Source organism: Calypte anna, chromosome 1, assembly GCF_003957555.1.
Source record: "Calypte anna isolate BGI_N300 chromosome 1, bCalAnn1_v1.p, whole genome shotgun sequence".
In the NCBI taxonomy this organism is placed as follows: domain Eukaryota; kingdom Metazoa; phylum Chordata; class Aves; order Apodiformes; family Trochilidae; genus Calypte; species Calypte anna.
In genome coordinates, this window is record NC_044244.1 from 122,012,575 (window position 1) to 122,038,091 (window position 25,517).

Consider the following 25,517-nt stretch of genomic DNA (forward strand, 5'->3'; position numbering starts at 1 on the left):
TGTCCACTGAAATGAAATAAAGGATAGAGTGGTGAGAATATTAAGCAATTGAAAACAGTCTACTATTCTCTGAGTTGTTTGGTTTTTGTTTTTTTTTTTAAAAAAGGAAATAATTTGATCAACTGACTAGCAATCAGATATATAAAATGATTTCCATTACTTTTAATGGAAATGCAATAAACATTTAAAAAATGTTTCCAAATTTTTTTTCCATGTTCTCCAAATTTTTACTGAAGTAGTTTATCAAATCAAACAACTACACACAGGGAAAATAAAGTTGTTTTTGGTCTGTCTGTTTTAGGCTCACTACATCTCTCCTAAAGTCTTTTAAATCTGGTAAACTAAACACATCACAGTTTGGTTTTTCTAACTCAGACTGCATTTCCCCGAAACATTAAAGGTGTCATCCCACATTCAAAAACAGAAAAAAACCTAAGACAGCATCACCTCCCAATATGTCATCTCCAAAATTGACTGCTCCAAGAACAAGACAACTCATGAGGAACAAGATGGCAGGATAGAACTGAATTAATTTATTAACCTGTGTGTAATGGGTGAACCATTGGGTTCAGCCCACACAAACTGTGAGCCTTGCTGTATTCCACAGGCAGCTGGGAGTGCTGGCCAAAAGCCTTGTGTTTACTAAGCCAGACACTGGAAAAAAGGAGGACTAAAAGGTGAGAAAAAATCCCAATGACACCAGCCTCAGCAAGACTCGGGGAGATAATTTTAGATGCAGCTTCCAAGTTAACCAACCACAGTATTTTGGAAGCAAGCTGTGAAAACAAAGAAGTGACTTAAAAATTAAAGGCATTTAAAAGTTAGTGGATCATTTCATTGTTTTAATCTATTGTTTTAATTAATTCATTTTTTCTTCACTTGTGAGCTAGTTGAAATGCGTAAGTTACCCTTTTCTCCCTAATTTTACCTTCAATATTCTCCCCTCTGGCATCTCCTCATAACAGATTTTGTGCTGCTTGTCCAGGCTTTCTGGTTACAGTGACAAACTAAGAAATGGGTTCCTGGAAAAGCAGAAGCATCTGCTCAGTGGTACTCATCAACATGGGAATAGAGCATGCACTGAGCTGCTTCAGCTTTCAACTGAAACAGGATGGTGCCAGACACAGAGGCACAACTGGCTGTCCCTATGCTGCAGCTGAGTGACAGAAATTCCACTGCAGAGACCTTGAAAGAAGCATTAATGCCATAACATAAGCAAGAGAGCAGTGAACATCCAGTTTTCTATTATTTGCTATTCAATCTCATCACCAAATCCACTGCTTCAGTTACAAACATTATCCATTGACAGCCTTTCTAGAAACTGGTTTGTGATAATATTCACTACTTCTCTGTTAATACTATTATAATACATTGTCCTTCTGCAGTTCAGAATACATAATAGCTTTTGAACCTACCACAAAACAGTGAAGAAGCTTAGGAGACAATGTATCAAAAATTCAACATTAAATTTAATGCAGTTTCCTCTATTCCTCATTCATAATTTCTAAATTTCCCAAACTTTTTAAAGCAACACAAGCTTGCAACTTGTGATCTGCTACTGCTATTTTCATATTTTTACGACTTCCACAAGCATACTCAGTTTGTATCCTATTTTTTGATTTGGAAATTTGTTAGATTTCCAAGCAGCTGACCTTCCTTTCTCAAACTCAGCAACACACATCCGCCTCTCGTTTTCCCTTTTTACTTCATTAAAAGTAAAAGCCACATAAAGCTGATCTTCTTGTTACATTGGTGCTCCTGGATGCATGGCAGCTCAAGCAGTGTTCACATGTAATTCCCTGAAGCCTCTCAATTCACTTACTGACATTCATTCACCATCAGGAATGGTCACCATCATTCACCATCATTTACCATCATTCACCACATCCACTGGGCCAAAGAAACACAAACTAGCTACTCAAATTGTCCCCAAAGTTCATCATGGTTGACAGCAAAGGGAATACAGATGCATGTAGAGGGACTCCCAAAAAAACCCTGCACTTGAGTGACCTCTCTCTTCTGCACTAGCTCCAGAGTCACCTTCTTGCACAACTCTGCTCAGAGCACTCCATGAGAGCCTAATCCTGAAATGGAGAGTTAATAAAAAGGCTACAACTGGCATGTAGCAGTACCATGCAGTTTTGCCCCACCTCTTTTCCTATATCTCCTCAACAAGGGAAGTAACAAACTAGTTCTCTCCTGCAACATTAGGGAACTCAAACTAGGTGGACCCATCTAACTCCTAGACAAGATGTATATACTTGCTTGAGATCTTGCCTTGAAAAGCTGCCGAAAGCTTGAAAAGAAACTGCTAAAAGTACTCAATCAGTGGCAGAACTCACTGAAATTTCTGGATTTATCTGCTTTACACAAGGCACTGGTCTTGTTATGACTATTTTAAAAATCACTGATTCTTGCAGGGAATTCGCTAACACGAACTCAAACTCCATGAATGACACAGGATCCTGTGAATGACAGAGTAACTGCAATAATGAAAAAATAAAATCTACAAGTTTTAACTCAGAATTATTTTCAAGAAAGTTATTCATAGCAAGAATTACCACTAATCTGTCACTTAGTGAAGACAAGCTGGATTCTTTTAAGATAAACAATGGAAACAGCAACAAAAACCTTAACAGCAACAACAGCCTTATCAATAGCAACAACAATTTTGTTCTTTGCGCTGAGTACCATATGGATCTGTTTTAATAAGTTTCCTGCTTGCTTCTCTTGCAGAAAAGGAAAAAAAACAAACAAAAACCAACCAAACAAAAAACCCAGCACCACTCTTTACCTTTCAAAGGTTCTCAGTAGGGAAATTGCACTCATTCTCATAATACCCCTTTCTGAGGCAGCCAGATCAACACATCAACACATATAAATTAAACCAACAGATCTCTGTGATGGTCCCAATGTTACCATGGCACTCTAAAATATGCAGAGCCAGTTCAGCAAAATCAAACATCATGCAATGAGCAAGGACATTAGTTTTACTTAATCCAGAACTCTTAACAGTGTGAGATTTTAATACAAAATAATTGTTTTGCAATAGGGCTTATATGTAAAAAACAACAACTGCAGAGGCATTCCAGAAATGAACTTACTAATACAGCATTATGGTACCCAGTTATTTGCATTTATGTTAAAACAATGGAGACAAATCCTAGCTCTTCCCCAGTTCCTTCTTTAGTGAACATTAAGAATTCTGGAACAACACCCAAAAGCATCCAGCATAACCACTCACTCCAAGGCCTCAATACTGAATAAAAATGCTATTATTTCTATCAATAGCTGGGTGGGGAGAAGCATATTTTACATAGTTAGATTTTAATAGAGATGTTTAGTGAGAATTGTAAAAGAACCCACAACTTGGTGGTCATTTATCTTCACAAAATATGGAGAAATAAAGCTCTTCTAGAAATACACAGATTTGTACATTAGTATTTTGTATATCAAGTATAGAGATAATTTGATATATCAAGACAGAAAGAGTGCAATTTGTACCCTGCTGAAGTCCATTACAAACTTTTAATTGACTTTAAAGTCATCCTTTAGCTTTTAAACAAGATTCTTGCCAGTAGGTAACATCCCTCTTGCTCTCCAAAAACAAGTACACTGGATCTTTTAATTTATTATTTTTCCTCACTGAGGAGATACAACTAAGAATTTCTAGAGGCTGGGAACATTTTCATCTGTTCACTAACAAAGAAGCAGGTCAGTAAACAGATGTAAAGAACTTATACCATGTACATACTTGCCTTTGATGGTTAAGCATTAACCCAAACCTTGGCACATCTTCTGTTGTACAAGACCCATGCAAGAATGTATTAGCCACCTCTATTACTCATGGTGTATCACTACTACACCACATCTTCCTTCTCCTCCCTTCTATATGTGCAGTTCTATTTCTTGATATTTAAAAAAAGAAAAAACAAAAACCAAACAACCTCTAATTAAAGTTACAAGGACCTGACTCAGTATTAGAACAGAATATAGAAGTGACAGGGTTAAGAAAATATCTGGAGAAATTTTTCAGGATTTACCGATCCAGAAGAACGTGCCAGGAGCAATGTAAGGAATTATAAATTACAAAGAACCAATTCAGTACTTGAACAGCTGTGAAGAGGAAGTTAGTAGTAAGAGTCCAACTTTAAGAATAAAAAGGAAACAAAAAAGTACAATCCTATTTCTACTGAAGTTTTATCAGTCTCACTCCTGCATTTGGAAAAAGCTCCCTCTTGTTTTCCCATTTTATGGAAGGAGAGCAGACCTGCTAATTGGACAAGGTTCTGGAGGAAAAGCCATCAAGATTTCATAATATGAAGAAACCCAAGATGTGTAAAGTGAAAAGAAAAAGCTGAAGAAGTGATAAAAAGCAACAAGAACTTGCAATTATGCAAAACTATTTTTCATACTCTAAGCTTCAATCTATCCTCCTCTGGTCATTAAAAAAAAATTACTAATGAAAAGAACAGCTGATGAAAATAAATACAAAATTTAGAAAAATGTCATAATGTCATACTTGAATAAATTACGTAAAAGCAAATCACCAAGGTTGCTTGCACAAGCTCATGTGTTTTAATATTCAGTTCTGGCAAGCTTTTATTGCTAATATCATCATGAAAATTGACTTTCACTGTTGCTGATTTTGGAGCAGTAACTTTGCATGCCCCTGTTCTCTTCTCTTCTCTCTTCTCTCTTCTCTCTTCTCTCTTCTCTCTTCTCTCTTCTCTCTTCTCTTCTCTTTCTTTAAATAGCTCATTTGGATGAGTTATATATTAAGGTAAGCCATTGTCACAAAAGTGACCCAATAAAGACAATGCATGCTTCCATGGAAGTAGGGCCAGGGGTGCAGAGAAGAGCCTGAACAAAGTTCCCTTCTTCCAGCAAGCAGATGACTAGCACAAGGGTTCAGTGTTTGATTAAATTCCTAAAGGAAAACTGAGCTTGAAGACCAGGGCATCAATAACAATTTGGTCTGTTTTGTCTTATGGAGTGAGTGCTCTTCCTTTTGTATACAAGTATGGATTCAAAAAGAAATTCAGCTCATCCTGAGTATATGAACTAAATTCACTTCTCAGCATTAAAACACAGGATCTATGAGCTTCTCTAACAGCTGTGGCCAACTCAAAAGAGTGGGTGCTTAGCAGGATGCTTCTAAGACCATAGTGACAAGCAGACTGATTATCAAAGCCTTGAGCACAAAAGCAGCTCCCATGAGTCATAACAGAAGGACAGGAAAGACAATTTTGCTTCCATTTTAGTCTTCCTCTCCGATAAGAACCTTAACAAATAAATCTATGGTGGGTGTGACAGCTGCTTGCGCAGTTTTTTGCTGGTCCTTACGCAGTCTTTGCCATTCCAGTAGCAGCTCTGAAGAAAAACAACCGGAGTTCAGAGGATAACACTCTCAACAGCAACATGATAAATCCAAAGCCTTCCCAGTTTCATCTGCCACAAGGAGCCTGACACATTTGCACTCATTTGTATCAAATTAAAATGCCCAGAATTTGTACGGGAAGTAAAAGCACACTACTTACTGAGATACTGAAACTGAAGTTTGTTCTTTTGTTTTAACCTTTCCTTCTCTCTCCTCAGAATAGCAGTCTCCCTAACTATCCTAATGTTAATTTGTCATTTTGCTTACTATTTAGTTCCATATTATGTTTGACAAACTTTAAATCCCAAGGCTATAAAAATATAATGGCTATTTTTAAATCCCCAGGCTATGAAAAATAATGCTACATGTATAGATTTTAATCTTTAATATTTATTAAAGAAAGCTACTATTTTTCAAGAGTTAGATATTAGGACTCACTTTGTGACTCAGTTTCCATATTTGTGTTTGAAGATTCATGCTTAGAAGAAGAAGAGAAGTGTTGAGCATAAACATCTTTTTGCCTTGCCATAAAAAGAAAATAAAAGAGAAAGGGAAGAGAAAGGGAAGAGAAAGGGAAGAGAAAGGGAAGAGAAAGGGAAGAGAAAGGGAAGAGAAAGGGAAGAGAAAGGGAAGAGAAAGGGAAGAGAAAGGGAAGAGAAAGGGAAGAGAAAGGGAAGAGAAAGGGAAGAGAAAGGGAAGAGACAGGGAAGAGACAGGGAAGAGACAGGGAAGAGACAGGGAAGAGACAGGGAAGAGACAGGGAAGAGACAGGGAAGAGACAGGGAAGAGACAGGGAAGAGACAGGGAAGAGACAGGGAAGAGACAGGGAAAGGGAAAGGGAAAGGGAAAGGGAAAGGGAAAGGGAAAGGGAAAGGGAAAGGGAAAGGGAAAGGGAAAGGGAAAGGGAAAGGGAAAGGGAAAGGGAAAGGGAAAGGGAAAGGGAAAGGGAAAGGAAAGGAGAAAAGAAAAGAAAAGAAAAAGAAAGAAAGAAAAGAAAAGAAAAGAAAAGAAAAGAAAAGAAAGAAAAGAAAAGAAAAGAAAGAAAAGAAAAGAAAAGAAAAGAAAAGAAAGAAAAGAAAAGAAAAAGAAAAGAAAAGAAAAAGAAAGAAAAGAAAAGAAAAGAAAAGAAAAGAAAAGAAAAGAAAAGAAAAGAAAAGAAAAGAAAAGAAAAGAAAAGAAAAGAAAAGAAAAGAAGAATAGTGTTAACCAGAGGGTGCTCCTGATCCTATACAAGAAAAGTTCTATTTATTATCTTTAAGGTAACATGGCAGAAGCACTGAGCAGCCAGTCAATTCAAGGACTGCTCTAAAGTTTGAGCTCAGCAGGGTATGTGTGGAAAGAAAAGGTCCCTCGAGTGCTTCCATCATGCTCTCTGGTCCCTCTGTTCTCTGGCAGCCCACTGGCAAAAAGCACACTGCCAGCTTCCTCTCCATAATGGCAGCGACCACTAACTGGGCACCAGCAATCCTGTGCCACCATGCTGTTCAGCAGACAAAACAAAAGATGCAGAAGACCTGGACACTTAACACTTAGGAAAAAATCCTCTGATGCTTTCCTAACTGGATCAGCCACTGAATCTTTCATACGTGCACACACAAAGCATACTGGTGATTTTGAAAGACCGTCTCCTAACAAAGACAGACCAACATTCTTTTAATCTGACAAACTTCCTCCCTCCTACCAACCCAGTTTTGCCTTCCTTGTTCTAAAAATAACTCCAGTTCACATTCTAAAAGTCAGATGTGCCTCTCTGCACTGGTTTTGGCAGGGATGGAGCTTCCTCCTAAGTGAACAGAAAAGTAAAGGTGAACATAAAGTATTTATAAATAGCAAATGAATGCTGAAACTAAATTCTGTGGGCATCCTAATGCAGATGAAAATCACCGCAATGACTACTCTTCCTTGTAATCTTCAAGCATATCATTAAATACAGATTACTGGCTCACTATCTAAGTAAAAAAGGAAAAAAAAAACAAAACAGGAAATCACTTTTCTGTAAGGGCATATGGAACAAAAATGAGGGAGAGCCTCTCAAAATTTAATACTAAGTTATTAAGAAAATAAAAAGCATACAAAAAACCAGAATTATATTCTAACTACACTGTAAAAATGTGTATAATTTCTTCTTTATGAGTTTTCCAGGAAAATATTAAAAAATATTTCATTTAAATAATACTGATACACTTTTTACAAAGTTAATGTTGCAGAGAATGCCATGAAAAGTCTTAAATAATAGACAATAAAGAAGCCAGTCAATTGCCAACTGTCCTAATGCCCAGAGACATGTAACCACATGCTCAGGAAACACTGAACACATTTTGTCACACTGCCTAGTTGCAAAAAAAACCTGTTAAACTTACACAAGCCATTAAATCCATTAAGTGAAACCCAAGTGAAAAAGACCAATCTCCAAAGCACCTTATAAAGGTCATAAGGTCGCAATGAGGTCTAATCCGAAGTTCAGTGAAAATTATTAATATTTCAGGTAAAGAGGAAAAATAAAAATTAAAAATCCCAACAATTCCTCTCTCATTTAGTGTGAGCTTCTTTGAAACAGAGGATGGAAGTTCTGAGAATACAGAAAGTTCTTCTGGAATGCAGCACCAGAGAAGGAGCAACAGCAATATATCAGGTACCACGGGCACTTCTAGCAGTTCACTTCTCGGCTGTGAACTTTAAACAGGAAACCCTGAAATAAACTTTGTGTTCACTGTGTGTTTCTCTTGTGTTCACTGCAGAGAAAGCCACACAGCACTCAGCTTGTGCTGTTGGAATAGATGCCCTAATGGTGAGCCACCTAGAACACCTTCAGGTTGGGGACCTTCAGCCTGCTACATAAATTAGTGCCAATATATTTGAAAGATCTATTGAGGTGACCAAGTCAATTTACAAAATGTGTAAACAGCTTTCCAGTGGAGAAAAAAATAATCTGTAAGTACAAAAACAAAACCACAACTTTAATGATCTCATGTAAAAGCAGCGAAAATCAACTTTCACCTCATACAAGATGAAATGAACTACTATAACCAGGAGAATTCAGAGCTTGGCCTCTTAAAAATTATAAAATGTATTGGTTGTAGATTTAAAAAAAAAAATAAAGCATTAGCAAAGCAGAATTTCTTTTTCAGGGAAAACATTTAAGTCACCATTGTGCTTCAAGGTGTGAGGTTTCAAGTGAATTCCAGGTGGGAGGGAGGACTGGGAAGACACCTGCTTGCATCAGTGTGTTACAAGGCAGGAGGCAGCTCCGCTAGCAGGAACCCGGCAGAGGAGCTGCCTTCAGTGGAGATGAAAGGAAGCAGAGAAACTAGTAACATAATGATAAAGGCTGACAGTCTGCCACCCTGTACATACTATCCAAGGACTGAGGTGGATCACAACAAAGCTGAATGAGAACCCTGCAACCAGGCTTGGATCAGCAGAGAGAATTATTCCCCTAAAGTGACTGAGAAAACTACTGAAATTACGGATTATTTCCCCTTATATAACCTTCACCTTAAACTATGAGTTTAAGCTACAGCAGAAAAATATATTTGCCATTTCTAAACATTGTATCTCTAATTCTACATTAGAACATATGAGATTCTGATTATTATTTCCCAAATTTAAAGGACACCAAAACCCCTATTATGAAACCTACTTGCAAAGAGTTGTAATCACTCACGATGCTCATTTTTCCTCTCATTTCCACTGTTAGATGCATGCTTGGGTCTTGTCTTTAATTAGATGTTAAGCTCTTCGATAAGAAAGCTTTTTTGCTATATTGAAGGCCTCTGGGTGTTGTTATAAAATAAGTTATAAAGATGCAATGCTTGAAATCATACTGTGGTATTGTTTCTGGGAATCACTGTTATAAAATACGAGTCTTGAGGAAAATTAAAGTCTCATCAGATGGCTCAGGAAAAACTTCAAAAACACCAGGAGGAACTTTGATTTGTCAATGAAAACTGGATGTGGTAATAATTTTGTATTTTTAATAATAAGCAATACTGTTTCAATACCACTCCCCAAAATGACTTTAAAACAAACAAACAAACAACAACCAACCAAACAAAAAAACTCCAACCCATTCAAGTAATAGCTTCTCTTGCATTTTTAGCCTACAGATTTCCATTTAAAAAAGAAAAAAAGAAATCGTTTTAAATCTCACATAATATGAAAACTACTCTCATAATTAAAGTATGAATGTTTCGGTGATCTTTCTTAACATAAACACAGCCTGGACTTGTTCTACCCCCTCATCCACTACCTTCAATATACTGGTAAAACATACCTATCCAACCAAGAGTGCTTAACTAGTATTTTTGTCAAAAAGTTTAGTATTTAAAATAAAAGCCCAATGAAAGAATGCCACACCCCTAGACAACTGCATTATCCTGGCCAAGAAAAAAGTCTCTACATTAAATAGATGCTTCTACTAAAAGGCATGAGCTGTCTCAAAAAAAAAAAAAGGTGGAAAAGTGGAAGAGTAGAATACTAGCATTTTTAGTCTTTAGTCCAGATTAAAAGTTCCTGTATCAATGGAGAAATATTTAAGCATAAATAGGAAATGGCAGGTGCATGGCCTTTCATCCATGCAGACTGATTCACAAGTGCCAGTACAGCTTTTCTCCATTATGCTGACAGCTTCTTGCATGGGAGATTCCCATGGCAGCAAAAGCATGTCTGGATATGTAAGTGACCCAAAAGAAGACCTGAAAAACAGGTCTTGAGAAAAGGGAGCTGCATCTAAACAGTAAACAATGTTGGCAGGCCTGCCAAAGGAAAGGTAATAAAAAAACCCTCATAATCCTGATTTTCATCCCTCATGTGTTTCTCTATCCTTTGAGTCTTCTAAGTTTAATTATAGAGTGGGGAGAGTGGGGGAGGAGAAGGGAAAAGGAGGGAAGGCAATGCCCTTGGCGAAAGGCATGAAGGGTGGGTGAAGGAGGTAGTCCAGGGGGCAGAAGAAGGCAATGAAAGGCTGACAATATGGGGAAGTTCTGGAATGAAAGGACAGGAAAACAAAAATCTAAGGAGAAGATGCTTCAGGCATGAGCAATGAGTCAATCATGAGATTTGAGATTTTTATTAGCTTACAAAAAAAAAAAAAGAAACAGACTTGCAGCATCCAAAAGTCAGTATTTGCATAACTGACTTTCCTGTTCCTAATATATCTAGTTACTTCCTGTACAAATAGTCTTGTAACATTGGGGGAAACAGAAATAATTTGTTAGATCTGAGCACAAGAGTCAACTCCAAGCAAAACATTCTTTATTTCCTGCAAAAGTAAAAAAGACAAAACCAAACCAAACCAAAAAACAAGAAACCCCACAAATGAACACACAAACCCTAAGAAAATAAGGGCTGGCAAGAGTATAGGGCACACACATATCAGATGGTTAAAGAGAACTTGCCAAAGTTCAGTTCTACCTAGTGACAGAGGCTGCTAAGGCAGCTTCTGAGGTGAAAGACTCCTCAACCAAAAAAGATGAAAGAGCTGCCTCTTGTTTGCAGTAAGCAAGTTGTACAAAATGCTGTCCATATACTGACAGGCCTAAATACTGGTTATCAAGAAATGAGAGCTGAATGGGCACACAGGGAGACATTTCATCACCCACCACAGGCAGTAATCATAAAGCAGCAGCACACTGACCCCGTGCCTGACCCGGCACACGCGACCAAAGAAGCCACAGCTCAACAGGTAGGGAGAGAACACATCAGATTACAGTTTTAGCTGGAACATATCATTTCTTTCCACTATCATTCTCTTTGTGCCTTTATAACACTGGAGGAACAATCTCCGCTTTCCTTTCTATCAGGGGAGAATGGGGATTTGCTATTTACTCAGACAAAAAGTCAGAAATAATTCTTTTAATCTTCTTCGGATTAGACCACTTTCTTTGCTGATAAAAGTGCATACTAAACAAATTTAAGAGAAATTTTAACACTTAAGCCTCTTGTGGTGCTAACACATTTCCCCAACCCAACCAAACCTGACCCAACCCACCAAAAAACCAATTTACAGAGCTGAATATTAATACTTTTAATGCTAGAAGGATATTCCTGTAATGTATAGGAGATGTTGCCTCGCTCCCCAAATGAATAGAAATAAAAGACAATGAAGTAATGCAAGAACCTCCAACCTGAGCTTGAACTTTAAACATGGATGTTAAATACATTTCGATCTGCTCATCGATCAAAATACTTGGTGGCTCTTATTTCTCTGCTTGCATGCTCAGTTTTTTTAAAAAAGCAAAATACTTTCAATTTTCAGAAAAGCATTTTGCACTAAAACATAGCTAAAGTACATTTTTCCCACTGCAAGGTATTTACTAGACTGCAGTAATTCTCTTAGCACTTTTAAAGCTTGAAACACACCTTCTGTTGAATGCTATGAGTCAGTTTTAATGACAGTGTTATGTTCTACTGCTCTATAGCTTATGCAACAGAATGAATTTGCATTCAACTCCCAACTTTAGAAGCCACCTTCACATCTCCATTGTTAATACTGAATAATGGTAAAAATAGGCTAAATTCACCGCTTGTTTTCTTCTTGTTTTAAAAGAATAAACCTAATTAGCTGCCTGTAATGTAAAAATGGACATACAATTTGTTATTGTCACCTTATGGATATGTTTGGGGTGGGGTTTTTTTTTTTTTTGCATAAGGTCAGTATACAGAAAAAATAAAGAGTAATGACAGCTTTCATACTCATTAACATTTCAGGATTTCAGTCAAGTGTTACCTGATTAATGCTATCCTTCTGTACCCTGCTTGCAGGAGAGCTTACACCACCTTTAAATTACTTCCCCTGGAAGAAAACAGTTAACTTCACAAGGAGAAGGATGAAACAGTCTGATTCAGTGTCAGTTACTGTCAGTTAGACTGTGTCAGTCAGTGTCAGTTAGACTGTTGGTTCAGTCCAACAGGATAATTCAAGGGAGGAAAAAAAAAAGGAAAAAAAAAAAGAGTGTAAAAATTATAAACTAGTTTATAGAGTAACTTTTGAAGAGTATTACTGCTGTCATTGGGAAGAATAAGAAACAGCTTTGTCTTCTTCAAGAAATTCAACAAGAAAAAGCTATACTATCTTCATAGAACTATATCTTGCTATCTTAAGTCTCTTATTCCAAACACTGGTCCAATCTAAAAAGGCTTTTCTTTCATTTTGCTTTGTCCTGTCATTTAAAATCCCCCAAATGTCCCACCTACCTAGAACAGTAGATTATTCCATTGTTGCCTTTTTTTTTTTAATTATTATTTTATTGAAAACCTGATTATACTTTGCTCTGCTTGACAAAATGAGGATTTAGCCAATTTGTTCATAAAAGCGACCAGTAAGTTTTGAAACTGCTTCTCATGCAAAACAATGGCCAAAATTACTCACAAATACACCCACACACAGATAAACAGGCATTCGAATGATGGTTTTGGTGGGGTTTTTTGGTGGGATTTGTTTGTTTGCTTTTTCTTGGTTTTTGTTTGGTTTCTCTCCCTCTCTCTCTCTCTCTATATATATACACAGAAAGAAATGTACATGTGTATACGCCTACTTCTGATGACAGGGGACAAATTCCCTCTTCCAGGAAATTAATTTTCCTGTAACTTCAGCTAAATAATCACCTTACTTTTTTTCATTGAAAACGAATGTGAAGATATTGGATTAACTCCTCAACTCTCTCTACACTTCCTGGAAATGTAACATACAGAAGCCCAAAGTTTCTTCCAAATCTAAACTTACACTTCAGTTATTTTAAACAGATTTCAATTTGCCAATGCAAATAAAAGATAATTTTTTCCATATTTTTAGTATTAGTTCACAAGCTGAACTCTAAAAGAATGAAGAAAGGGTCTGATGGATATCTTCCTCTGAGGTTGGAAGATATGCTATAAAAGGCTAAGCCATCACAGTAATAAATGACACATTTTCAGTGGAGAAAAAGCACAAAGGAAGCCAAAAGAAAAACAAATCACCCATGCCCTGTGGACTGAAAGACTGATACAGACAACTAGTTTCTAAAAGCTGTATGTAGAAAACACTTGCAAAATAAAAGCCATACGTCAGACAGAAGAAATTATACCTTTAATGGTGTATGTAAAGATAGCAGCTGAAGAATTCATAAAGGAACTCAATCTGCATGAGGGTGTAAAATACAAAGTCTACATCATGATCTGATGGATGTGGAGTGGCAGGTAAGAGCTTTGTCCAGCATGTTTGAGAACAACATTCCCTTTCCTTAAATCATCAAGGAAAACTTCAACTGTCTCCAGCACTAAAAGGGGCAACTTCTCAAAATACAAAGTCTGTCATTATTGCTCCAAGATGTGAAAGCAGATTATCCTGCCATTTTTATTAATTTGCAATTAAAATTAAAGAGTCAAAATTTAAAATCATTCTCATCTTGTTTGGGGGTGTAGGGAGGAGGAGGTATCAGCCCTTTCTTACTTATATAAAAGCAAGTATTTTTTTTCCTTCTCCTAGAAGAACTTCTCCTTATAGTACTTGAATCTGCTCCAATAATACGCTTTCAGCTCACTTCAGAAATACACCCTAGCACTTGAAGTGCAATTAATTGAGGGTAGGGGAGGTGGAATCCATCAGTACATTTTCCAGCTATTAGAGACTTGTTTCTTGCCAAGCTGAAAACTTGGCCAACTGAGAACTTAAGTAATTTTGTGCCCTTAGCTCCAGTGGTGGTAGAATGCTATATTCTTACTTTGCATTCAGCCTGTAAACAGCAGTAACAGATAAGTAACACTAGGAACAGAAAATGGAACGTGGTTAACTTCATGCATTCTGAAAGAATCCTCAGTACACATTTACACATCCATCCATCACACAAGAAAAAGCTAAGCAATATTTAATCCAAGATAGAGGTATTTATACTGCAAACAAAAGCAAATACTGTAAGTCTGCTAAAAAAGTTCTAATGTACTTTTTCTATCTTAGGTCAATTTTTTTTCACAATATAGTATTTATTCATAATTGAACAACAGAATGTCAAAGGTCATTACTAGAAAGACATTTGCATCCAAAACCCTGAAGCAATGGGATCTTGCCATACTTGATACCAGAAGTTAAAATTTTCTTATTTTCAGCCACTTTGAAGATGAAGAGTGCTGTACTCCTTTGTACAAGAAAAGGGAAATCCCCTCCCCAGATACACTGTACACAGGCAAGCTCTCAAAACTGTAAATGTCTGCTTCCCCAGCAAACATGCTGAAATGAATGCTCAAAAAAAAAAATAAAAAGGTGAAATACTATTAACCCTGTCTCAAGCATCTGATAAAACGCAAACTATTAATCTTTAAGTTCAAGAATTTAAGAAACCAAAAGTTTAGTCATAGCACAGCACTTATTTTAATTGTAACAGAGGCACTAATGCCTGCTAAGCAAATGTAATTCATACTAAACACCAGAGCTGAGCTGTTTTATGTCCTTTTAGCAGTTCTTTGTCCAGTTTAAATTTATCCAACTTAATTTACTTTAACTGTCTGATGACTGAATGTACCAGTTTGAACTGAGCGAGGAAACGTTTTTAATACGTAAAGACAACATAGTAAACCTACTACTAGGTTAATCAGTTAAAAAGTTTTGTGATGGTAGATTTACACAAAATCAAGGTTTTCTCCAGTAACATTTGTACAATATTTACAGGTATCAAGAATATTTTCAAGAGAAACTATTGCCATGAGAAGCAAAATCTGTCTAATACTAAATATTCTTTATAGTAAGATTATAAGAACTACTTAGGAAGTCTACAAGCCAAAGCCACCACAAAATAAAGCATCAGCTACTGTTGTGTTGTGTTGTGTTCTACCTCATTCACAGCTGTAAAACTACAGCATTCACTATCTTCACTAGCAAGCTACCTACTGACAGGACCCATGTCCCAGCACAGTACATGACAGTGTTCATCCCAAAACACCATTTCTCCTCACTCACAGAGCTTCAAGTACAAATGAGAAAATAACAAGATTACTTCAGTTTTTCTTTTAGATCTAATACGTGTCACTTTCTGAGGTGGTGTTTTTCATTCTCAAAAAAATCTTCTCATAATCAGCAAGACCATTGAGACGTGAAGAGCAGAGCACAGTCGTATCACTAGAAGCTCTAACATCTATCAAACTCCACACAAAAATTAAGCCAAAACCTTGACACACCTTGTATTAGCTTCCACATAGCAACTCAAGACAAGAGAAAATAAGAGCACAAGGCTCTAATTCTCCATTTACCTTCTTCAGTAGACACCCATGATATCAATCCCAGCATCCTACTATTCCAACATCCTCATTGGACAGATTTACTGCAGGAAGGAAAACCAACTTCAAAAACCTAGCTCAGAGGAGCCAGACAATCTTAGCATTTCCCCAATTAAGTTACTTTAAAAGTGAAATATAAACAGAGGTTTTGGGTGGTGGGAGGATAAGAGTGGTAGAGTTTTACAGAGCCTTTAGAGATACTGTCCAGTCTGATCTCATGTTATTAAGCTAACAAAGCACCATTTTGGTAAGATGGCCATGCACATTTTCCCTTTAGCAAACCAAGAAAGTCTTTTTAGTTCTGTGCACATGTAGATACAAGAAAAGGAAAAACAGCACTGCGTAATTTCAATCTGCCAAGAACATCTTTACCAGGCATAAAACAAGTACCTGCGCTCATGCCTGTAACCACAGCACTCAGATACAACAGCTCACCTGATCTCAAAGGACTAGGAAAAGATTCTTTACAGCTGGAAGGAAGGAATCAACACTTGCTGAAGGCTTAGTTTCCAGAAAAGCTACATCAGCACTGAGCTTCTCTTTCAACAAGTCACCTAAATCAGCATGCTTTTCAACACTTACAGGTTATCTGGAATTACTATGTAAACCAGCTCCACTCAAAGGTGCTACCTTAATTAGAAATGTTCACCTTTGTAACATGTAATTTAATTCACTGGAATGCACCAATTTACTAACCAATTTCAAAACACACAGAATTCAATCTGCAAGTATCAGCTTTCATATCATAAACTCTTTACACCACATAACTTGTCAGACAGCAGAAGCAAAGATCCAAGAAGCTCTAGACACCTCAAACAAGTGATAGCAGCCAGAAACACACTACTTGTCCTATATATACAGTATATATACATACACATATTTATAAGAATATATACATTTTATATAGTATACATAGTTGTAAGGAAAAATAATAGAGAAAATGTAAAGTAGGATATGTCCAAGAATATCAGGGTGGTGTAAGAACCACACTCAGACTGAAAAAACATCTGGTTTCCAGAAGTGAGCAGTAGAGCTCTGACAAAGGAGGTGCACCAGATTACAATCACAGAGTAATTCTGGCTGGAAGGGACCACAGGAGATGGCTGGTCTGCTCTTGCTCAAAGGTATTCATTCAATCAGGTTGCTCAGGACTTGGTCTATAATCCTTATTCCAGAACACCTCTAACACCTCTAACAGAACAAGCCTGAACAGCATGATGACAGAAGTGCTCTGACTGTAGTATCTGAAGCAAAAAAAAATAATCTTGTGTCACATTCAGAGCCACATCAGTAACAATAAGACAAAAATCCACAACAAAATCTAAACCACATAAATTTAAGAGTGCACAGATGAGTGGATAATTATCCAACAGTCTCAAGGGAGCTTCTGTACTGAACACGCTTGTATTCACATATTTACATTTAACAAAAAGCTCATTCAACTGCACACAGTTTCATGCTTTTTTTATTGTTTGGGGTTTATTTTAATCGCTGGCACTATCTCCCACTATCACACCAACCTATTACAATATGCCTATGCTAAGAAAACTGAAATCTAAGAAACCCGTTCAAAATTTCATTCCATCTCTTCCTCTTAAATGTTTCTCTAATGGCACCAAATTAGTCTTAAAATCTCTGAAAGAAAATCAAGTTTTTCTTCTGTTCACTGAACTGAAATGGAACCTCATCTGTTTTCTTTACTGTCATTCTGGCTGATTAGCTGCTTTTTTGCATTCAGGTAAAACCTCATTAGTCAGCTGGGAACCCCTGCAAATCGAGATGTAGAACGCAAAGGTGCTTTGTCAGCCCACAGAATTACCATTTTAAAAAGCCTGTGCTTGGTTTCTCCTGTTTAAATGATTTTGCTACACAGCAAACATGTTCCAGAAGCAGCTAGGGTTCAGATGAGTTGAATAATTAAAACAAGATCATATGAAACCATGGGGTGCTTTCTCAGGTATTCCCCCATTGCTAGCTAGTTCTCCACAGAACTCACAGCTCAATCCATCTGAGTAAGCAATGGAAGTAATGAATGACTGGTAATTCCATAGGCAAGATTTTATAAAGCCTGTACTTTCTCCAGGCCCAAGAAAAACAGTCTGCTACTTGTATTTTCATGTTGTTAAATCCAAAAAAAGTAGATTTTAAAATGTAATATTTTTGTCTGCTTGAGAGAACTTTTAAGATTTGAGCTCTAAAATAACTACATCAGTAACCAGACTGTAATAAGGGACTATAGTCAACTAAATGAAATAGGTACAGTAAGCAAAAGGCATTGACAAAGTTTATTTTCAAGAGAACAGATGATATTTTGCAAGGCATATGGTATTTATTTTTATACATTAGTCATACAATAATACCACAGATTTTATTTTTCTTGAAAATAGCGAAGTATTTTATGGTGAGGTTTTTGCTGATATTAATTTTGTGCATCTTAGCACTTACTTTTGCTGTTACAAAAGGCCTGATTTTTCAAATCATTACAATACTCTACACAGAAAGAAGTATTCAGAATACATATGTATATGTATGTGATTCACCTCTTGAAAAAGCATTCATAAAAAAACAATCATGCATTCAAAAACAGAACAGAAAAAAATGCCCCATACCCTGTTTTTTTTAGTACCTATTATCGTTTCAATCAAATTTCCCAAAAATCTCATTACATAAACAGTGACATATAGCTGGCACTGAATTGCTGTAATGACTGTTAGGCCAGAACAGTGCAGGAAAAAAAGGCATAAAATAATATCAGCAACAGATTCCATCTGGTCTTCACTATATCTTGTTGACTTCATCTAAGCAAAAAGTGCTCCAAGACCTTACAATTTTTACTATTCTATTTTTTTTATATGAGTAACCATTTGAAGGAACATAATCACTGATTACCCCCAGCTTTGTTTGAGGGTTTTGAGGCAAAACTACACATTACTCTTCCAGTCATTTCAAGGGTATTTCAAGGTTTATTTAACCCTCAGTAAATGTAACAGATTTTTTTCAGGTGAGGTTGTTCAAGTATTGTCTACATAAATTTGGTATAATTTATTTGCATGTCTTAACGTTTATTATTTCCCCTCTTCTCATTTCCCTAACACAATTTCCAATTGGAGTATTTCAGGGCTCCATTATATGAAAACTTCACGTAGCTTCAAAAATAATGCATAGGACTACATTATCTATTCCTTAATAGGGGAAAAAAAAAAACCCAAGAAAAATTAGACACACAAAAACCCCAACTAAAATGCCCCCCAAAAAACCCCAACCAACCAACCAACAAACCCTAAAAAGCCCTCATCCCAATTCAAAGAAGAAAAGCTAACAAAAATGTATGAACCTTTCAAACACAGAAAACTGAGTTTGTTGGTTTGTACAAGAAGTACTTACAGAGGTCAGCCTGCTCAGAGAAAAGATAACAGAAGCTGGCTGAGACCTCATCATTTAAAAAACAATCTCTACCATGGAAAGCCCAGCACATGTTTGAGAGAGTAAAACACCCTAATATTGTTTTTTGGTATTTAAGCAGGGATTTATTTTTCCTTAGGTTTTATAGAAGCTTGTACACTACACTATTTTTTTTTGTTTGCTTGTGTTTATATAAGGTCATAGAATTGGAAAGCAAAATAAATAAAAATAAAAGCATCAAAAAATAACTGCAAGACAATAGTAAAATGTTTTAGGATACAATCAGATGTTCAATTCTTGCTGCTACAGATCCCTATAAAATTGTCAGCAAATACAAGTATTCAAATCTAATCACAGATCCCTATTTTAACCACTATCATTCAGGGCTTGAAGTTCAGTTCTTCTAGTTTAAGTTTTTACATTTTTTTGGTTTTATATATATTTATATATATATATATATTAATTTAACAGGATTTCACACAATGAAGATTGCCAATTTCCACCCCCACCCAAGTTTTGGTCCCCTTTAGGCCACCATCACATCAGGCTTAAGGGAACACTAAGGAATAACTTTGCCATCTGGATCCCATGTTGCCAGATTAAAGACATTTTTTCATATGAGTCCAAGCAAACAGACTAAAGCTTTTATAGAATAATGCCACTGTTTCCTCTAGCAAGATGATGGACAGTGTCATGTCAAAGACAATTCACAGATCACTCTACTAAAATACATGGATCCTCACACACAGTCTCATAATCCACCCTAGGTTAACATTCAACACTACAAATTAATTCAAGATTATCTTCTTTGTGCCCAACAGAAATGACTTGAGTCTCCACTGTATCATTAACAGATTCATAGCATGATATTTTTTTTCCAGTAGCCTGACAATTTGCAATAGTAAAAATCATACCTGTTGTTCAAAAAAATTGAATGTTTGTGTTCCAGTGCAACACTGATTAGCTTAAAAAGAGATTCAGAAGGAAGTACTTTTAAAAAAACAGCAAATGCACTTTGTTTTAACAGCTACAAATCTGTTTTCTATGTTACATATTTATGTCTGGCTTTCCCATTATCCTGGTGCTGTTTAATTCAATGCCTACAGATACTAAATATAGATCTTTAAGGTACAGTGATGAGGCAAGTGGAGAAAGCAAAAAGAAAGCAAAAAATCTGGTGAGCAACCCCCATGTGACCATGTGTCTTGAAGGTAACTCTCAAAGATGCAGTATCCATCCCTCCTTTCCTACTGTAAGAGATAAACATTCTTGTACTTGAGGCAGAACATTCTCATGTTAAGTCCAGTATTTAAAAACGTCTAGAAGGATATAAATACACTGAAGCCTGAGAAAACAGATATATTGTGTTTTCTTCAAAAACCCCACAGCATTCAAAAAGTAGAAATCTATATTTTCTTCATTTATGGAGAGTTATTTAAGCATTTGAACAACATGTATTGGGACCACTACCTATTATTAAAAACAAACAAACAAAATACTACCTGAATATGGCCATGCTATTATGGAAGAGCAAAATTTCCTAAAAAGCATCTAAAAAACTAAGTTCTTTTCACCCTCCCAATAATTAACCACAGCCTCTAATAAACAAAGGAAGTGAGCACAAGTAAGCAGGTTACATGCAGGCACATGACAAACAAGTAAATAAATTTTTCCAAATTTATTTCCAAATGGACTGCACTGAAAATTCATAAAATAAATGCAACAAAAAATGTCTATACAACATAGAAAAACTTGTCTTTCTTCCCTGGGTCCCCATCTTGATAGCTTAAGCAGGTTTTCCCAAGCAGGTACAAAACTCAGCAAACAATTTCAGGAATAGAAAGTACTGAAGTACACAATGAAATGCTAAAAGCTAAGATATCTAAAATAAGTTACTAAATACTAAAAATATTTTAAACTTTGTGCCCACTCAAGTCTAGTCATCTGGGAGCACCCACCCTTCCAAGTAAACACAAAATCAGAGAGTTGTACCAAGTGCTCATACCATACAGTGATCAAGACACTCAGAGCCTATGAGAAACCAAACAACTTGGCTCCCTTATCAGTATTCAAACACTGTAAATACCATTTTCTTTACCATTTTGTCCACTCTGTGCAACGTGCAATGCTTATTTAATAATCAGTTATTCAGTATTTCGTTTTTTAACTTCAGTGTGAACATGCAATCATGTGATTGTTAAAAAGCAAATGCAGTAGGCCACAAATTAAGAAGCAAAAGGCACCTTAATCTTCTCAGTTCTTAACTGACTACTTTATTTTGCTACTCTAAGATTTTTAACTATTTGCCTAGGTATACACATGGTTCTCCAGACCATATAAACTTGAAAAGCAGATTAAGTAATTTTGCATGATGCTTCTTTAGTTCAAAAGCTACTCAGAACCTCTGACTGTCCCAGTCATATCAATGTCATTCAAGCAATTGTTGCTCCCACTGAAAAATGATCTTTCAGAAGCAGTTTTTCAGTGGTGCCCAGCAGCAGGGCAAGAGGCAAAGGGCACAAACAAAACCTGGAAGCACCATGTGAATGAACATCAGGATCACCTTTCTACTCTGTCACGACTAAAACCCTTGTACAGGCTGCCCGGTGAGGTTGTGGAGTGTCCATCCTTGAAGATGCTTGAATGCCACCAGGACATGGTCCTGAGCCACTGACTCCAGGTGGCCCTGCTTCAGCCTAGGAGGTTGGACCAGTTCACATCCAGAATTCCCTGACAACCTCAACCATTCTGTGATTATGTAAAGAAAGAGCACTAGAAAGGGAAGCAGCAATATGTCTTGCCACTGGGCATCACAGAAGAGGAAAACTGAAGAGTCTTCCTCCCAGTTTTTCCAAAATTTATCTTCTATCCCATTCTCAATGCACTAGCTCTACCTTGTCCTACAATACCTTCTTCTCCTTCTCCCCACACAGTTAGTTATCCTACACTTTAAGCCCTGTGTCCATATCAAGTTAGACAATTTTTCCACTCTTCTCAGGCTTTTCATCTTTGGATCCAGGTAACTGCTAAATTCCAAGTGGCAATCAGTATGAAAACAGCAAGATTTTTAACATTATTTGTGAAAAGTTGAGCAAATGCATGACCATAAGAAAGTGACCCTTTAATTCCTTATTAAGTATTTTAACAGCACTGAAGGTGTTTAAAAGGAACATTTAATCTTTTCCTTCTGAAGTAGCTTCTTTTTCAGCAATTAAACTATTTTGGTTTGAATTAGAACCAATCCACATGCAAATCTGTAAAATAAACAGGCTGAGAGAGTCATCCAGTATAGGAAGGGTGGAGAGAATAAAAAAAAAAAAACATAACAAAAACAAACTAGTCAGCTGAGGCACATTTGGCAAACGTTATAAGCAATTTAAAAGCTGGGTCTTTTAAGAGGAAGTTTTGGCAACCTTAATCATAGATAGTAGTTCCAGACCTGTCTACTAAAAAACCAAATCCAAAAAACGTACTAAGACTTGATGTTTCAACTTCGGGTTTTTTGTGCATTTTTCAAATAAATTTCAGTAGATTTTTAATAAGCCTAGAAATTCATATATATATACACACACACATATATACACAGACACACATATATACACAGACACATGTATTCTACACTATTAGACCTCAGATTTGATCTCCAAATTGTTTGTGTATATCACACAAGATGAGTACTGTTACAGTATTCAACTATCAAATTGATCAATTTCAAGCTGACAAACATGATATGGATTAAGGCTTTGTACCATTCACAGTAGAGATCTGAGAACAAGGAATGGATTCAGTATTTTTATATATACATATATGCTTTGATCTTTAAAATAAAAAGATTCTTAAAATGAGCCTAAGGATTTCAAATCATAAGCAGTGGTCCCAAAAAAACTAAGTAAAAACCTAGGACCTTTGTACATATGTTGAACTAAGATCTAGGGATTTTGGGTTTGGGGTTTTTTTTCTGTTTTTAAGTCCTTAACTGTCTTCTGTTCTGCTGTAAATTTAAAGGCTATACCAAGAAGCCTGTATCAGTTACCAAGCATTTCTTTCCCACGTAATACTGTTTCCACAAGTTTAACTTAGTTGACATGAAACAAAACTGGTTAAATCAAAAGAACATTTAATGCAAAATCATGGATACGCTAGACTACTGCTAGATCTAACAAAGTGAAAAGACCTGCAATCAAGAACAGATGAGTTATACTGGTGAAACAGGAAAGGCTGAAATAAAGAACTGTGACAAAATAAAAGCTCAATACAACAGAAAAAAGGAAAGACAATGGGCTACAAAATGAAAGACAATTACCCAAGGAAAGCATTTTAAATCATATATACAGGGTGGGAGAACCACTTCCTTTTGAAGAACTGCAATTCATTAGATATTGCATGGGTATAATTTCTTTACCACAAAGCTTAGATCAACAGACTGATAGAGACTTAAAATAGATGTGAATGTAATTTAAATTGAAGACTGCCATTTGCTTACTCAGTAGGAAATCTTCAGGATTACCTGAAGCAAACAGAAGTTTAATTAGTAAACCCAGCATTTTCTACTGAGATTGTATAGGAAATGTAGGGGATGAAATATAACTGTGATGGAATTCCTCAAGATCTGGGATTTTATCTCCATTTTTATTACAGCTTATTATTTGGGCTTTCTAAAATGGTTCACATGAACTACTTTTCTGTCACAATGAGAAAAATAAAACTCTGCATCTTGAGAATAAACAGTGATACTGTTTTGTACTAAACAGATACTTGGCATACTCTCATCAGAGCCTTCAAAACTCATGTCTGGGTAATGCTATTTTGTCATTTCACTATCATGAATTAACACTGCATATTAGTATTGATTTTTGCATTTATGTATCTGCTAAAAAATGTGACTATGTTTATTCACAGTATTTATGTAAGGTTTAGACTCTTTCACTGTATCTACATGGTCAGGAGGGACTATCTAATAGTACCACTACAGTAAAAGATCAAGTTATAAAGAAATGCTTAATTGTGACATATTTTCCTAACATAATTTAGAAATTCTATGTGTAGAATTCGTTACCAGATTCCATTTTGGAACTGTGTTCTTGTGAAGAGAAAAATGTTACGCAACTAATTAAAGGATGGTACTTGGGATCAGCGTCCTCAGCTGTTAAATATTGTTTAAAGAGAGATCATGGAACCTGTTTTACAGCTTAGTTAAACTGAAACTAGAAAATTGAAGCCTTAGAGAAAAACAAAAGGTATTTGGCCATATACACCAGGTAATTACTGATGATACCCAAGTTTCAACAAAGTCCTAAATATCATATGTATCTCAATTTGTACTGCAGTGCTCTCTTTTTGTCTCCTTCAGCCCCTACAATTCGGTAGGTAGATCAGTTTGCCTCAAAGCACACAAGGGCACTAAGCCTGCATTACATCAACTTACCAGTTCTTATAGAAGATTCTTCAGCATTCATATATTTATCTACACTGATTTACTTGGGAAAAAATAATTGAGGGATCCCAATAATCACCAATCTTCTTCAAAATAACTACAAATTACCCTGTTCTGGCATGATGTTCACCTTTAAAACTTAGTATATTAGAATAGTTAATTACCTCATTGATTTCAGTATACTCATTTTACAAGCCAAACTATAAACTTCTGAAATACACCAAGATATCATTAAACAGGATATTGCTCCTTATAAAACAGCATACCACTGTTACAAGGATTTTGTGTCTAGCACAAGTGCTCAACTTGTCTATTCAGAACACTAAAAAGGGACTTCTAAATACAGTTTAATAAAAACTCTGTAGTGTACCATGCATCTCACACAGGTTGTGTCCCTGCACCAACTCTAGCACAGCCTCACTTGTGTTTAGTTCATCGTTTTTATGTATATTCAGCACTTCTACTGTATTAAATCCCCTTTCATACATCTTTAACTCCTACACTTTAGGGACTGAACAGCAGAACACTTCAAGAATAAATAGACACCTATACAGACTCATAACACAAAGTTACAATCAAAATACTAGGAGTGGAGTTACTTTCTTCTTTACAAACAGCAGCAATGCACAAACAGTGTTGTTTTAATCTATACTGTCCCACAATATCAGTGATCACTGAAAATACACTGTGGTTTGTAGAGATAATGCCTTGCAAGTCAGTCCTAATAATAACAAGCCAACTGCAGCAACAGCATTAAGACTTCTTCCACCAATTGCTGTAGCTATAGGGGGACATCATTAAAAAACTCATTTAACTCAGTGTGAAGAATTTTTCTCATACTGTGCTCATACTACTTGGTTTGCAAGCATATAAGAGGTTCACTAGAAACAGCTGAGGTCAACTGGTAAGAACCCCCAAACCCGGGAAGTTGTGTGATAAAAGCTGAAAACAGACACTCCAAAAGCTCAAACACTAGCAAGCAGTAGTTAAGCCAATTTCACACTGGCAAAATAGGACGCGGGACAGTGTTCTAACAACTAGCAAGACATAAAAAAA

At 36.3% G+C, this 25,517-nt stretch overlaps 1 protein-coding gene across 4 annotated transcripts in view; it reads right to left on the reverse strand.

The window, feature by feature from the left end:
• Positions 1 to 25,517, reverse strand: part of CDKL5 (cyclin dependent kinase like 5) — a 129,800-nt gene that overhangs the window by 83,678 nt on the left and 20,605 nt on the right. The gene's annotated exons all lie outside the window — the stretch shown is intronic.